Consider the following 13,555-nt stretch of genomic DNA (forward strand, 5'->3'; position numbering starts at 1 on the left):
AGCACTTGATCGTTTAGTATTCTGCTATTGCTTTCTTCATGACTTATACATGTTCCTATGACTATGAGATTATGCAACTCCCGTTTACCGGAGGAACACTTTGTGTGCTACCAAACGTCACAACATAACTGGGTGATTATAAAGGTGCTCTACAGGTGTCTCCGAAGGTACTTGTTGGGTTGGCGTATTTCGAGATTAGGATTTGTCACTCCGATTGTCGGAGAGGTATCTCTGGGCCCACTCGTTAATGCACATCACTATAAGCCTTGCAAGCATTGCAACTAATGAGTTAGTTGCGGGATGATGTATTACGGAAAGAGTAAAGAGACTTGCCGGTAACAAGATTGAACTAGGTATTGAGATACCGACGATCGAATCTCGGGCAAGTAACATACCGATGACAAAGGGAACAACGTATGTTGTTATGCGGTTTGACCGATAAAGATCTTCGTAGAATATGTGGGAGACAATATGAGCATCCAGGTTCCACTATTGGTTATTGACCGGAGACGTGTCTCGGTCATGTCTACATAGTTCTCGAACCCGTAGGGTCCGCACGCTTAAAGTTCGATGACGGTTATATTATGAGTTTATGTGTTTTGATGTACCGAAGGTAGTTCGGAGTCCTGGATGTGATCACGGGCATGACGAGGAGTCTCGAAATGTTCGAGACGTAAAGATAGATATATTGGACGACTATGTTCGGACACCGGAATGGTTTCGGGGAGTATCGGGCATATACCAGAGTACCGGGGGGTTACCGGAACCCCCCGGGGAGACGAATGGGCCTATTGGGCCCTAGTGGAGAAGAGGAGGGGCAGCCTAGGGAAGCCGCGTGCCCCCTTCCCCCCCCCCAGTCCGAATTGGACAAGGAGGGGGCGGCGCCCCCCTTTCCTTTCCCCCTGTCTCTCCTTTCCCTCTCCTCTCCTACTCCCACATGGAAGGGGGGAGTCCTACTCTCGGTGGGAGTAGGACTCCTCATGGGGCGCGTCTAGGGTGGCCAGCCCCCTCCCCCTCCTCCATTTCTTTATATACAGGGAGGGAGGCACCCCTTGGAGACACAACAATTGATCCCTTGGATCTCTTAGCCGTGTGCGGTGCCCCCCTCCACCATAATCAACCTCGATAATATCGTAGCGGTGCTTAGGCAAAGCCCTGCATCGGTAGAACATCATCATCGTCACCACGCCGTCGTGCTGACGGAACTCTCCCTCAAAGCTCGGCTGGATCGGAGTTCGAGGGACGTCATCGAGTTGAACGTGTGCAGAACTCGGAGGTGCCGTGCATTCGGTACTTGATAGGTTGGATCGTGAAGACGTACGACTACATCAACCACGTTGTGCTAACGCTTCCGCTTTCGGTCTACGAGGGTACGTGGACACACTCTCCCCTCTCGTTGCTATGCATCACCATGATCTTGCATGTGCGTAGGAATTTTTTTGAAATTACTACGTTCCCCAACACTAGCACCGCGTCCACTGCTCCTCACAAACTCGCTCCCCGGTCGCTTCCTTGCATCATCCTTGGTTATCCTCCCAACACCAAAGGTTACCGGTGCTATGATCCAGTGTCGCACCACGTTTTTACCTCGCGGCATGTGTACTTTGATGAGCTGGTGTTCACGTTTCAGCAGGTACCGTCACCCTCGGCGTCTCCCGCGGCGCGGTTCGCCCCTGCCTCCACCTCTGGCAAACCGCCCAGCCACGCACCGGGCTCGGCCCTGCCGCGCTCCCGGCGCCGGCTGCCCCCGTCGCCGCGGCCCCCTCGGCTGCCCCCGTCGCCGTGGCCTCTGGCGCCGCCACGGGTGGCCCCTCGGAGTCTTCGGAGACCGGCTCGACTTCCTCCTCGCCGGTCCCCCCTCGGCTCCGCCGGCTGCAGCCGCACCTCTCACCGGCGTGGTCACTCGGGCTCGAACTGGAAAGTTTCATCCTAGCACGCGCTACACCTCCGACGAGTACGCGTGTGCCGCGTCTACCTCGGCCCCGTCCCCGCTCCCCACCTCCGCTCGCGCAGTCCTTCGGGATCCGAACTAGCTAGCTGCGATGCGTGAGGAGTTTGACGCCTTGCAGCGCAACCGTGTGCCAATGTCATCACTGGCAAGCGGGTCTTCCGCCACAAGACTCGCCCGACGGCTCTCTCGAGAGCTACAAGGCGCGTTGGGTGGTGCGCAGCTTCTGCCAGCGTGCCGGAGTGGACTTCACCGACACCTTCGCCCCAGTTGTCAAACCGGGCACGATTCGCGCTGTCCTCCAGCTTGCTGTTTCTCGCGCCTGGCCAGTTCACCAGCTCAATGGGTCCAATGCTTTCTTGCATGGCCATCTCGACGAGCAGGTGTTTTGTCAGCAGCCTACTGGTTTCGTCGACACCGACTATCCGGAGCACGTGTGCTTGCTCTCCCGTTCTCTCTACGGGTTGAAGCAGGCGCCTCGGGCCTGGTACCAGCGAATCGCGGCCTTTCTTCAGTAGCAGGGGTTCCGGTCCACACGGTCCGATGCCTCCCTGTTTGTTTATCACCAGGGCACCGCCACCGCGTACCTCCTCCTGTACGTCGACGACATCATCCGGACTGCATCCTCGCCAGCGCTCCTTCAGCAGATCACAGCTCGCCTCAGCACCGAGATCGCCCTCAAGGACTTGGGGGATCTCCACTACTTCCTCGGCATCGAGGTTGTGCGCCGGGCCACTGGCTTCTTCCTGCACCAGTAGAAGTACGCCTACGAGCTTCTGGAGTGAGCGGGCATGCTTAACTGCAAGCCTGCTCCTACGCCTGTCGACACGAAGGCTAAGGTGTCCGCCGTCGAGGGTTCTCCGGCGTCTGACGCTCCCTTCTACCGCTCCATTGTCGGTGCTCTTCAGTACCTCACGCTGACGCGTCCGGACATTCAGTACGCTGTCCAGCAGGAGTGCCTTCATATGCATGCTCCTCGTGATACTTTGGCACCACTGCTATGGGTCTCACCCTGACGGCATCACCTGACACCAGCCTTGTCGCCTACTCCGACGCCGACTGGGCTGGGTGTCCCGACACTCGACGCTCCACTTCCGGCTACTGCGTCTACCTCGGGCACTCTCTGATTTCGTGGCCGTCTAAACGACAACCCACGGTCTCACGATCGAGCGCCGAGGCTGAGTACAGGGCAGTGGCCAACGCCGTCGCGGAGTGCTCTTGGCTACGACAGCTACTTCAGGAGTTGCTATGTGAGGTTACCAAGGCTACGCTTGTCTACTGTGACAACGTCTCCGTGGTGTACCTCGCTGCCAACCATGTCCATCACCGACGGACGAAGCATACTGTGCTCGACATTCACTTCGTCAGGGAGCACGTCGCACTTTGTCGTGTTCGAGTTCTACATGTGCCCACCGATCAGCAGTTCGCCGGTGTTATAACGAAGGGACTACCCACCTCGACCTTCGAGGGCTTTCGGTCCAGTCTCTGCGTCACCGGCGACGACGCTTCGACTGCGGGGGAGGGGGGTGTTGAACATGTGTACATGTACGTAGGTCTGGGTTTCGTATGCAGTACCTGTAGTGTGTGTCTCCCTCCGTATGTACGTGTATCTTAGAAGACAAGATATCGGTCGCACCCCTTGTACCTATATATATGTGCCTAGTGCGCAATCAATGAGAGATCGATGCACCAAATCATTCTCTACAGAAACTACCACTGAAGTTATCTCTACTACTTTCCTACGTAAAAGAAATGTAACATTCCTACTCCCCTCTTACCGTCTTACGTCGAATCTTTCGTCGATCCCTGCTCCCACTCGATCGTGTCTTCCCACGTTGGTTTTCCACTGGAAAAGGAAAACCTCAAACTGAATCCACAGCCCTCTCTTTCTCTCACTCTCGCTCCCTAACCCACGGTCTCCACCAATCGGTTCCCCTGGCGCTACCCCTCCCATGGTCGTCGCCACCGAATCCGGCGTCGCCCTACCCCTTCTCTTCCGATCATGTGAGCTACAGGGTAGATCGGCCTCCTCCCTATCCGGGTAGGGTTCCCATCTGTGGCCTCGCCCCTACGCAATTCCTATCGTCTAGCTGTGGCAGCCCCCGCCAAACACCACCACCAGCAGCTCCCGGCACGGGGCGCAGTCGTCCAGCCCCAACCTGCGATCCTTCCTAGATCGACGACGGAGACCCCGATCTGAAGGGATCCACAACCACGACAAGGAAAGGGGCACCCAAGTCGTCCACCAGTGCCTGCTCTCTCCCCCGATGTGACGCACGGGATCTGCCGAGCACCACCGAGACTGGCCAGATCGGGATCGCAGCTCTCTTTCAGTCATCCCCTGATTGAACCACGGCTGCCTACATCACGAGCAGCAACTTTGTGACTTCCTCTTGACAGAGGCCAGGCCATGGCTGCCGGGGTCCAAGTCAGTGTGCGCTGCGAGCCCTTAAGCAGCGCGCGTGTGAGCACTGCATCAGGCCATGCCATCTCCCTCAAACCTAATCCCATCAGTCCGACCACGACCTCCGCCAGCAGGCAGCAGCCCCATCACATCTCTGTTTTTCTCCGCGAGCTAGCGAAAATCTTAATCTTCTGCCGGAGCTCTCCTAGCGACGTCCAGTTTCTTCCGTGGCCAGCGGACATGATTTTCCTTTTTTCTATGCCTTTTTATTTTAATTGTTGTTGCCCCGTTGAATTCTGCAGAGGAAGCACAAAGAGGATTTTAGAACAGTCCAGGAGTTCATGGCAACCGGCTGCTGTTGCATGCCCCTGCAAACAGTCCTTTGCATTCTGTTTTTCTGTCCTCTCTCTATTATCTCTCTTTGCTCCGACATGTGTTTTTTGCTTATGTCCGTGTACAAATTTTACAAGGAAATTTAGCCCTGGGGTCTTTGATATATGTACATCAAAGGAAGGTAAATGTTTTAGCTGCTGCCGGCATCGAAGGAGCAGCTGCAGGCATATACCATCTAGAGTTCGGTTTGTCGATAAAAAACAAACATGTAATTCTCATATGATACTTTCGTCTATTCTCTAATTTACATGTAGTATATGAAATTCGTCACCAATTTTTCTTTATGAGAAAATGCTTGCTTGAGAATTTAGGAGAAAGGATATATTGCCTTAATTAAGAGCTTTCAGTTCATGAAGTGATCAACCTCTTTTCTATTTGTTGCCACTATTTTAGACTTACGTCGGGCATTGAGATAGAATAAAGGTGTTTTCGTCAGTTTTTTAAGAAAATTTATAATTTGTATTGTTCTTATATGTAGAAATCACGGTCTTTTATATCGATTGCAAGTTTTTCTCAAGCTGCTAAATTTTGACTTGTATAAATTTTCTCTCAAGATAAGCTTCCCCAATGTACTAATTTTTTTTCTTGCTACTCATTGTGATTTCCGAAAAAGGCTTTCGCCCCGCTTTATATATAAAGCCACGATCAACAACTTCGGGTACAAACGCACGCCATCACAACACACGCACACACCCAAGACAGGATACATAGGCGATGAGCGCAGCAACACCACCCCTAACTACGAAGAGATGAAGCCGCATACGACGAACCGTGGGCTCCAAGACGGCGCCTTCAGAAAGGATACGACACCGGAGCGCCGCCACCGCCCGACCCGAGAGTCAGAGTTTCCCCTGGAGCAACACAACGGGCAATGAGAGCCGTGAAGACGCCTTCAAGAAGGGAACGAGCTTCGCCGCCGCCGGTCCGTCCAAGGATAGAACAGGTTTTCATCCCGGCCAACACTCACCGCCACCGAACGCCACACCCCGGTCACCACGCCGCGCACACGGCCATGGCCACCGGGCAGCACCAAGCCACGGCCTCTGCCCAGGAGCACCGTGCTACCACCACCAGGGCCGCCGCCCCGGCATCCAAGACCAAGGCACCACCTCACTTGAGACCCGTCGCTACCCCAACCAAAGAGACGAGCGGAAAGGCCTGGCCTTTCGCACCCCTGGACGGCCCCCAGCGCCGAGACCCAATGGGCCGGCCAAAACTGGCCACCATCACCTCATCCTGCAGCACCGGGCGCCTGGCGAGCTCGGTCCTGCCGCCGGGCGCGAGACGAGCTCGGTCCTGCCGCCGGGCGCGAGACGAGCTCGGTCCTGCCGCCGGGCGCGAGACGAGCTCGGTCCTGCGGCGCCGGGCGCGAGACGAGAGATGGACCGCAGCTGGGAGTAGGCCAGCCCTTCGATTCAACTAGTGTCTGGACGACAAGGAGATGAAGCGAAGGTCGGTACGGCTCGGCCGCAGACGAGCCGACGCCGGAGAAGCCGGCCGTCGTCGCGGGCAGAGTCGCCGATCCACCATGTAGCCGCCGCGCCACCAGGAGGCCATCACCCATGCCGGACCTCCCCGCGCCGCTGCCCATGGCCCGAGCAACAGCTACGCCCGGCCGCTGCCCCAACCCGAAGCAACTGCCACGCCGGACAGCTGCCCCCATCCCGCGTCGCCCGCCGAGCTCAAGGCGATAGATCCGGCGGGCACGCACCTCCAGACCACCACCACCAACGCCCACAGCCGAGAAGGCCGCCGCCGCTGGTCCACGCCGCCCGCAGCCCGTAACCCGCGCCAGACAGATCTGGAGCAGCACCAAGCCAACCTGGAGGACGCCCCCAGCTCCACCAGGCCTTGCTGCCGCCAGCACCTCCGCACGCCTGCTCCGCCGCCCCGCCGCCGCCGCAGCCCCGCCGCACCGCCGCGCGCCGGGCGCCGCCACCGTGCCCCGTGCCAAAGCACGGCGTCCTCCCCGAGCGGCCGCGCCCCGCGTCGCGCCCCGCAGCAGGAAGAGGAAGAAGATCCCCGCCGCCGCCAACGCCGGCCGGGCTTTGCCCGGCGGCGCCTCCGGGCGGCGGCGAGGGGAGGGAGACCGAGGGGAGGGGGCTCGAGAGGTGGCGGCTAGGGTTCGCCCGGCCTCTCGCGGGAGAGGCACGGGGCGAACGAGAGGAGGGGGGGTCGACAAGTGGATTTGACACCCTTTTCGCTTTCTAGTGGATTAACAACAATAGGGTGGTAATTGTGCTAATTGGGTAAATGATTATCATCTCATGAAGCTCTTCCTCCTCATTGTGATTTTCAAGAAGGGACTCAATGGACGGAAGGGAAGAAAGAGAAAGGAGCCATAAGGGAGAAGTTGAGAACACGACATTATTTTTAGATTAACTTATATTTGAAAATCAGTTCACCTTTTATCCGCAAAAAAGTCAGTTTACCTTTGATGATTGCCATGGATAAAAAAATATATTTTGTAATTGAAATAGCACACCATTGAGCATTACGAGAGGACCCACCAACATTGGATTCGTTAGGTCATTTAGTACGAGTAGGAAACACTTTGCTGCAAGATTCTTCACCATTGAGCACAATTCATTACATTTGGTGGCCTGCAGACTATATATGATGCCTAATCATGCATGCACCTCTCCAACTAAAGAATTACAAGATGGTGTGCTTGTTCTATGTCCTGCAGTATTTTGTGTGCAAGATTCATGGTGTAGTAAAGATGTCTGAAGTTTAGTAGCAGTTCCCAGTAGACCATTTTCTACAACAATATTTCTTTTGTAATCCATATAAGTAATGCTCATGTAAAAAAAGTAGGTGATGAGCAGTTGTAACTTTCATTCTATAGTTCAACACCTTAGGGTGTCCACAGTATTCCATTCAAGTTATTTCCAGAGTGATTTTCTTGCAGATCATAAATTTACATCTGTTTACATCATTGCTCAAGTGTAGGTTGTATTTTCTGTTCTTTTGTGGGGGTGCCTGATGCGCTTTTTACAGTAGCATATTTGTGTTGTGGAGACAGATGGCGGATGGAGGAAGAAGATGGACTTTTGAGGGGGGGAAAGTCTACAATGTTTTCCAGGAAAATCGAAGCATGATTTATCCGTGCGGATTCTGAAGGGACACGCTTGCACAATTAGCGTGTAACAACCAAAATATTTTTACACCCGTAGCAACGCACGAGCAATTACCTAGTCAAAGTAAGGAAAACCTTATATGCAAATAACACACGGTGAGGAATCCAATGTATTCATAAACTATTCGTTTATTTGTATGAACATGAATGTACAAACGAAAGGTGTTTACATAAAAGATCAATGGAAATAAATATCTAGCAGCCCTCTACCTCGGTGATAGTAACATCATCCATGAACATGCCCATAATATCTCCTTGGTCTCCTGTCCCACTATTCTGCCGCCGAAAGTATAAAGGTTCCTTCGGAGGAGGAAGAGGAATTGTTTCATTTTCCAACATGGAGACAGTGGAGGACATGCAGGGCCTATCATCTGGATAGTCTTGAACACATAAAAGACCTATTTAAATGCATCTAACGACTATGTCAAATGGACAATTCTCCACAATTGACGAGTCCACCAATCCTCTCAAGTTGCCATCTTTCCATAAATTCCACGCCTAAACCAATGAAATCCTAAAGTTATTATGATGATTTGAGTTTTTGAAAATAGAGAATTTTGATGTACTTACATAAGCCTTAAGGCTTAGTGAGCCGTCCGCTATGAGATGGGCTGAACTAATCTTTAATCCGCTTATAATCTCCAACAGTAGGACACCAAAGCTATAGGTGTCAGACTTGACGGAAAAGAAACCTTCCCTTGCGTACTCAGGAGACATGTAACCGCTGTTTGAATCATTTTCAAAAATTTGAGTTATGTAAGTGCTAAATAATTACCATGTCAAACTATAAGTTCGGTTCATGCATGTATTACTTACATTGTCCCAACAATGTGGGTAGTTTTATCTTCTGGCTCATTTCCCCCAAATATCTTTGCTAGACCAAAATCAGATATTTTGGGGTTCATGTTTGCATCTAGCAAGACTTTGCTTGCTTTGAGATCTCTATGAATTATTGTCAACCTCGAATCTTGGTGCAGATAAAGAAGCCCCCTTGCAAGCCCTTTAATTACCTTGAACCGGGTTGGCCAATCAAGTATGGATCTCCTTGTAGTGTCTGCGAAGACCAATGCGAAATAAACTCAGTAAACCATAGAACGTTTTGCTAGTAGTCTTCAAAAGGAAAAAAATGCTTTGTGAGTTGTGATCATAAGTTAGAACATACCAAAAAGGAAGGCGTCCAAACTTTTATTATGCAGGTATTCATAGACTAGCAACTTCTCATCCTCGTGAGTACAATAGGCAAGAAGCCGAACGAGATTCCTATGTTGCAATTTGGCAATCAAGATCACCTCATTTTTGAACTCATCGGCCCCTTGCCTAGAACTCTTACCGAGTCTTTCTACAGCGGCTTCCTTTCCACCTCCGAAAATCCCCTACATCAATACATAATTCTTAAATTTGAAGTGAACACGAGAATGGGAAAAAATCTAACAAGATCACTATCATGAAATGGCATCTTACCTTATAAACTACTCCGAAACCACCTCTGCCAATCATGTTGCTGTTTGAGAAATTATTTGTTGCAATACTGATCTCTTCAAAACTAACCAAAGGAAGCTCTATATTTATCTCAAGTTCATTGAGCGTGAATATGTTCAAGGGTTGTTGTGGATCATTGTTCTGAATATCGTTGATTCTCCGTTCACCTAAGATGAATACCTTCATATCAATATTGTCTTACGAATACGTCATAGACAATGCATCTTAAAAAACTGAAACAAAAAGTTGTTCTACCTCTTGACTTGTATGCCCATACAAAAGATGCACATGTGAGAATCAAAAGACCAGCAGTTATTGGTAATACAATCTTCAGTACAGTACCCTCCTTGTTAACTGCACAAAATAAGAAATAGTCACTAAGTGAAGGAAGCTTTCAAAATTTAACATGCATTTATTTGAAGTGATCATATATTTTCACCGATTACTCTTTGGCAGGGGGTGGTAGGTCCTATTACTACCAAAAATCTCCGACTTTTACCGTCCAAAAATACCAAATAAATTTGGAGTTCAATTCTTTACGATCTGATAGTTCTACGTGATTAATGCGGGTGATAGCACAATGGTCTATATGATATGTTTCTTTTAACCATGTTTAAATTTAAATTGATTTTTTACTAATAATGATGTTTACCAGGAGCGAACGACATCCCCGGATTGCAGATCTTAGAGGAGGAAAATTTCCCCAAGAAAAATAACTTCATCATTTTTGTGCATAAATATCGTGCCCGATCATATTTTAACCCAGTACCAAGTCTGCATAATAGATATATTGCTCTTTTAAAAAAAAATCCTTCTCCTTCTCAGACAGGGCATCGGTACATGATGTATCTCACTCCACCTTGATATGATAGTATCTCCCCGAAGATAGTGACCTAGTTACTGGCACATGTCAATATACATAAACGGTAGGCGATTCGGGTTTGGAGAGATAGCCCAGCCCCGTGTCGCCCCCCCCCCCCCCCCGCGGGCGACCCGGGCGCCCAACCCTAGCCGCCGCCGAACCCAGCCCCCACCTCCTTCCTCTCCTCCCGCCGACGCCGGCGGGCGCCACCGGGCAAAGCCCGCGCGGTGCCGGCGGCGGCGGGATCTCGTTTCCTCGCCTGGAACAGGGGCCGCGGGGGGCTGCTTCTTCGGGCGTGGCGGCGGAGCTCGGCGGCCGGCGCGTCGGGTGGTGCGCGCTAGTGTGCGGGGCGGCGCGGCCTGCTGGCCGGGGCGGCACGTCACTGGAGCGCGCGGGCCGGTGGCGGCGCGGCGTTCTTCGCGGCGGATCTGAGGCGGCGGCCTCGCTGGTGCGGACGGCGCTCCTCCGGCGGCGGGGAGTGCTCGTCGGTGAGGTAGGCCGGATCCCCTCGGCTGCGCGGGCAGCGAGGTCCCGGTGGGCACTGGTCATGGCGCGGGGAGGCCCCGGGCTCCCCTCGTCAGGTCGGAGGCGATCTGGTCCGCTCGTGATGTATGACCTCCGGCCGGCCTGGATCTCCGGCGTGCACGCGCCTGCTGACGTTGTGGCTGGTTCGGAGGTGGCGGCAGGGTGCTTGGCCGGGGGAAAACCCTTGGCCGCCGGTGGCGGTCACGGCGTCGATGGCGTCCCGGACGCCATTCCCTCCTTGGTGGCGGCGCCGAGGCTAAACCTCCCCTGCCTCCCCCCTTCCCCTGCGCCCGGGTGAAAACCCTACCCCCGGTGGTTAAGCGGCGGCGGTGCCACAGCGTCGTCACCTTCTTGAAGGCGCCGACTTGGGCATGGGGATGCTGGGCGTGCATGGCGAGATTGTCTGGATCCTGGTGGCGGCCCGTCTGATCGACCGCGTCGCAGCTCCGGGCATGTCTCGTGACTGCGGTGCTTATCTTCCGGCCGTGTCTCCGACGGCGACCTCGCCCTTCCTCACCTCGTACTTGCCGTGGTGGAGCGGTACTTCATCTCACTCATTGATGGCGGCGGAGTTCGGCGGCATGGCGCTGTGGAGGCTCGGCGTCCGATGCGCGGAGATGGACTCGCGCAGGAGGAGGTAGCTGTCTGGCGTCATGGTGACGTCGATGGCAGAAGTGGCCTTCACAAGGTAGAAGACTCAATATAATCTGAAGAAGGACCTGTGGAAGATGGCGGCGACGACACAAGAGTGCGTCTGACCGGATTGTGCCCCAGACCCGGTATGTGGCTCGGCTGGGGCTTCCGGCTTTTGATGTTAGGTTTAGGTGAGTGGTTTGGGTAGTGGCCCAGCTAGCATCTCTTCATCATATGGATAAGAGTAGCGGCATATGTTGCCAAGATGGTGGATTCAGGTATATTGTTTGTAATACTTTGTAAGGTCCTCGAGAATAATTAATAGAGTGGCCGTATGCATCTCCCAGATGCAGAGGCCGGGGGTCATCCTTCTTTTTAAAAAAAAAACATAAACGGTAGGCGGCCCATTCTAGGAGGCAGCTGACCATGACCTAGCTGTTAGCTCGTGGGAGAATTAGTAAAAATAATTCTGAAATGAAACAGTGCATGATTGTTCTAAAATTAGTGGTTCCATGATGTTTCTATATGTAACTTATTTACTTTAGCATTTAAAAATAAGATAGCATGAGCTGGTACTGTTACGCAGAAACGATATCTCAAAAACCTATGACATCAAATAGCAGGACAAAAGAAAAATAGAACGCTGAGGTTAATAAGAGAAGGGTAAAAAAGGGATTTTAACTACAAGAAGGGGGAGGAGATTGCTCTGAACAAGAAGATGGTTAACTTTGCACATTGCTATTTCGTCTTTGTAGATGATGTTTTTTTTTTGAAAAATTTGGTAGAAGATGCTTACTTATGCAGGTTATCTAGTCACTGACAACAACGGGGCCCCGCTTGGCCATCCAGTCGCTGACAGCGGGCCCCCTACCACGCTATCATGCCTCGTCAACACCGTGGCAGAGTACAGCCGCAATTTTCACCGTATTTACACGCCAAAGCCAAGATGATGCACCAGTTCAATGCATACCACAAGTTCTAGCACCAAAGTAAACGTTTGCGCCATGTTCAAGCATCATGGGTGTAATTGGCTCAATTTTAAAGGCCGAAAGTAAAGCAGCTAATAGTGACAGCATGCAGGTCACCATGGATATGGATACAACACACTGTCGTACGTACCTGAAGATTTGGGTGCGAGAGCACTGGCATTAGCCACGCACGTGAACCTCCCTGATTTCTTTCCCGCCTCCCGCCTGTGGACGCAGAAACCCTCGCCGTTCTCGCAGCCCCCGCACTCACTCCCCGCCGCCGCCCTCCACCATCTAAGCTCGAAGCCTTTCTTCAGCGCGGGGACGACGTCGTCAAGCAGTTTCGAAGTTGTACCGCCACGCAAAGACGTGCTCAGAACCGGCATTGCGATGACTTTCTCGCACTGGGTGGCGTAGTCGTACGGCAGCGAGTCGCCTTGGAACACGTAAGTGCTCTTGCGTTCCTCGCTCTTGAGGCAGTCGACGAGGTGTCTCGCTCCAACATTGTCGTCGATGTAGGAGCAGTTCACGAAGAAGGTGAGGTTGGTGTCGCTGGCGGTGATTGAAAGCGTCGGGTGGGAGCCGGACGGGAGGGTGAGATTCCGGCCGACGAACGGGCAGGTTCTGTTGTGCTGTGAGAAGACGCCGAGGTCGAACAGGGAGACCCTCCGGTCGCCGTCCATCGTGTCGCCATAGAGGATGTCGGTGACGGCGTATTCTCCCGACGGCAGGCGCAGAACGGGCGTGCGGCCACGGCATTCGAGGCGGAGGCTCGGATGACCGCAATGCCAAGCGTCACCCGTGTCGATCCAGAATGGATACCGGATTTTCACCTTGCCGCACTGGTGGGTCGGGCATACGGGCGTGTCAGAGGCCAGCACGCCGACGACGAGGAGGCTAAGGAGGAGAAACATTATCTGGAGAGCTGTGTTGTGCGCCTCTTTTTTGAGAGTGAGAGAGAGAGCGCGCGCTTTGTAGGCTTTTTTCTTGAAAAAGAAAAATCCACGTTCCGGTCCTCCTCTCCCAAGGCCCTCCTCCATTTTATAGGCTTCGCAAGCCCATGCGTCCCCGCATGGGGGGACTGCAGCAGTCACGCAGTCCGGCTTGGCTGGCTTGGCCCGGTTTCCTGAACTGAATTGGGCACCAGTCGTGTGGCGTTGCTTGCCTCGCCCGGTTAACGAATCCTAAACGGCCCGGTTTCGTG

At 53.0% G+C, this 13,555-nt stretch overlaps 1 pseudogene; it reads right to left on the minus strand.

Annotated features, from left to right (window-relative positions):
• Positions 1-8,000: 8,000 nt before the first annotated feature.
• Positions 8,001-13,341, minus strand: LOC123050365 (cysteine-rich receptor-like protein kinase 15; annotated as a pseudogene).
• Between the last annotated feature and the right edge of the window lie 214 nt (positions 13,342-13,555).

This window comes from Triticum aestivum, chromosome 2D (assembly GCF_018294505.1).
Source record: "Triticum aestivum cultivar Chinese Spring chromosome 2D, IWGSC CS RefSeq v2.1, whole genome shotgun sequence".
Lineage (NCBI taxonomy): Eukaryota > Viridiplantae > Streptophyta > Magnoliopsida > Poales > Poaceae > Triticum > Triticum aestivum.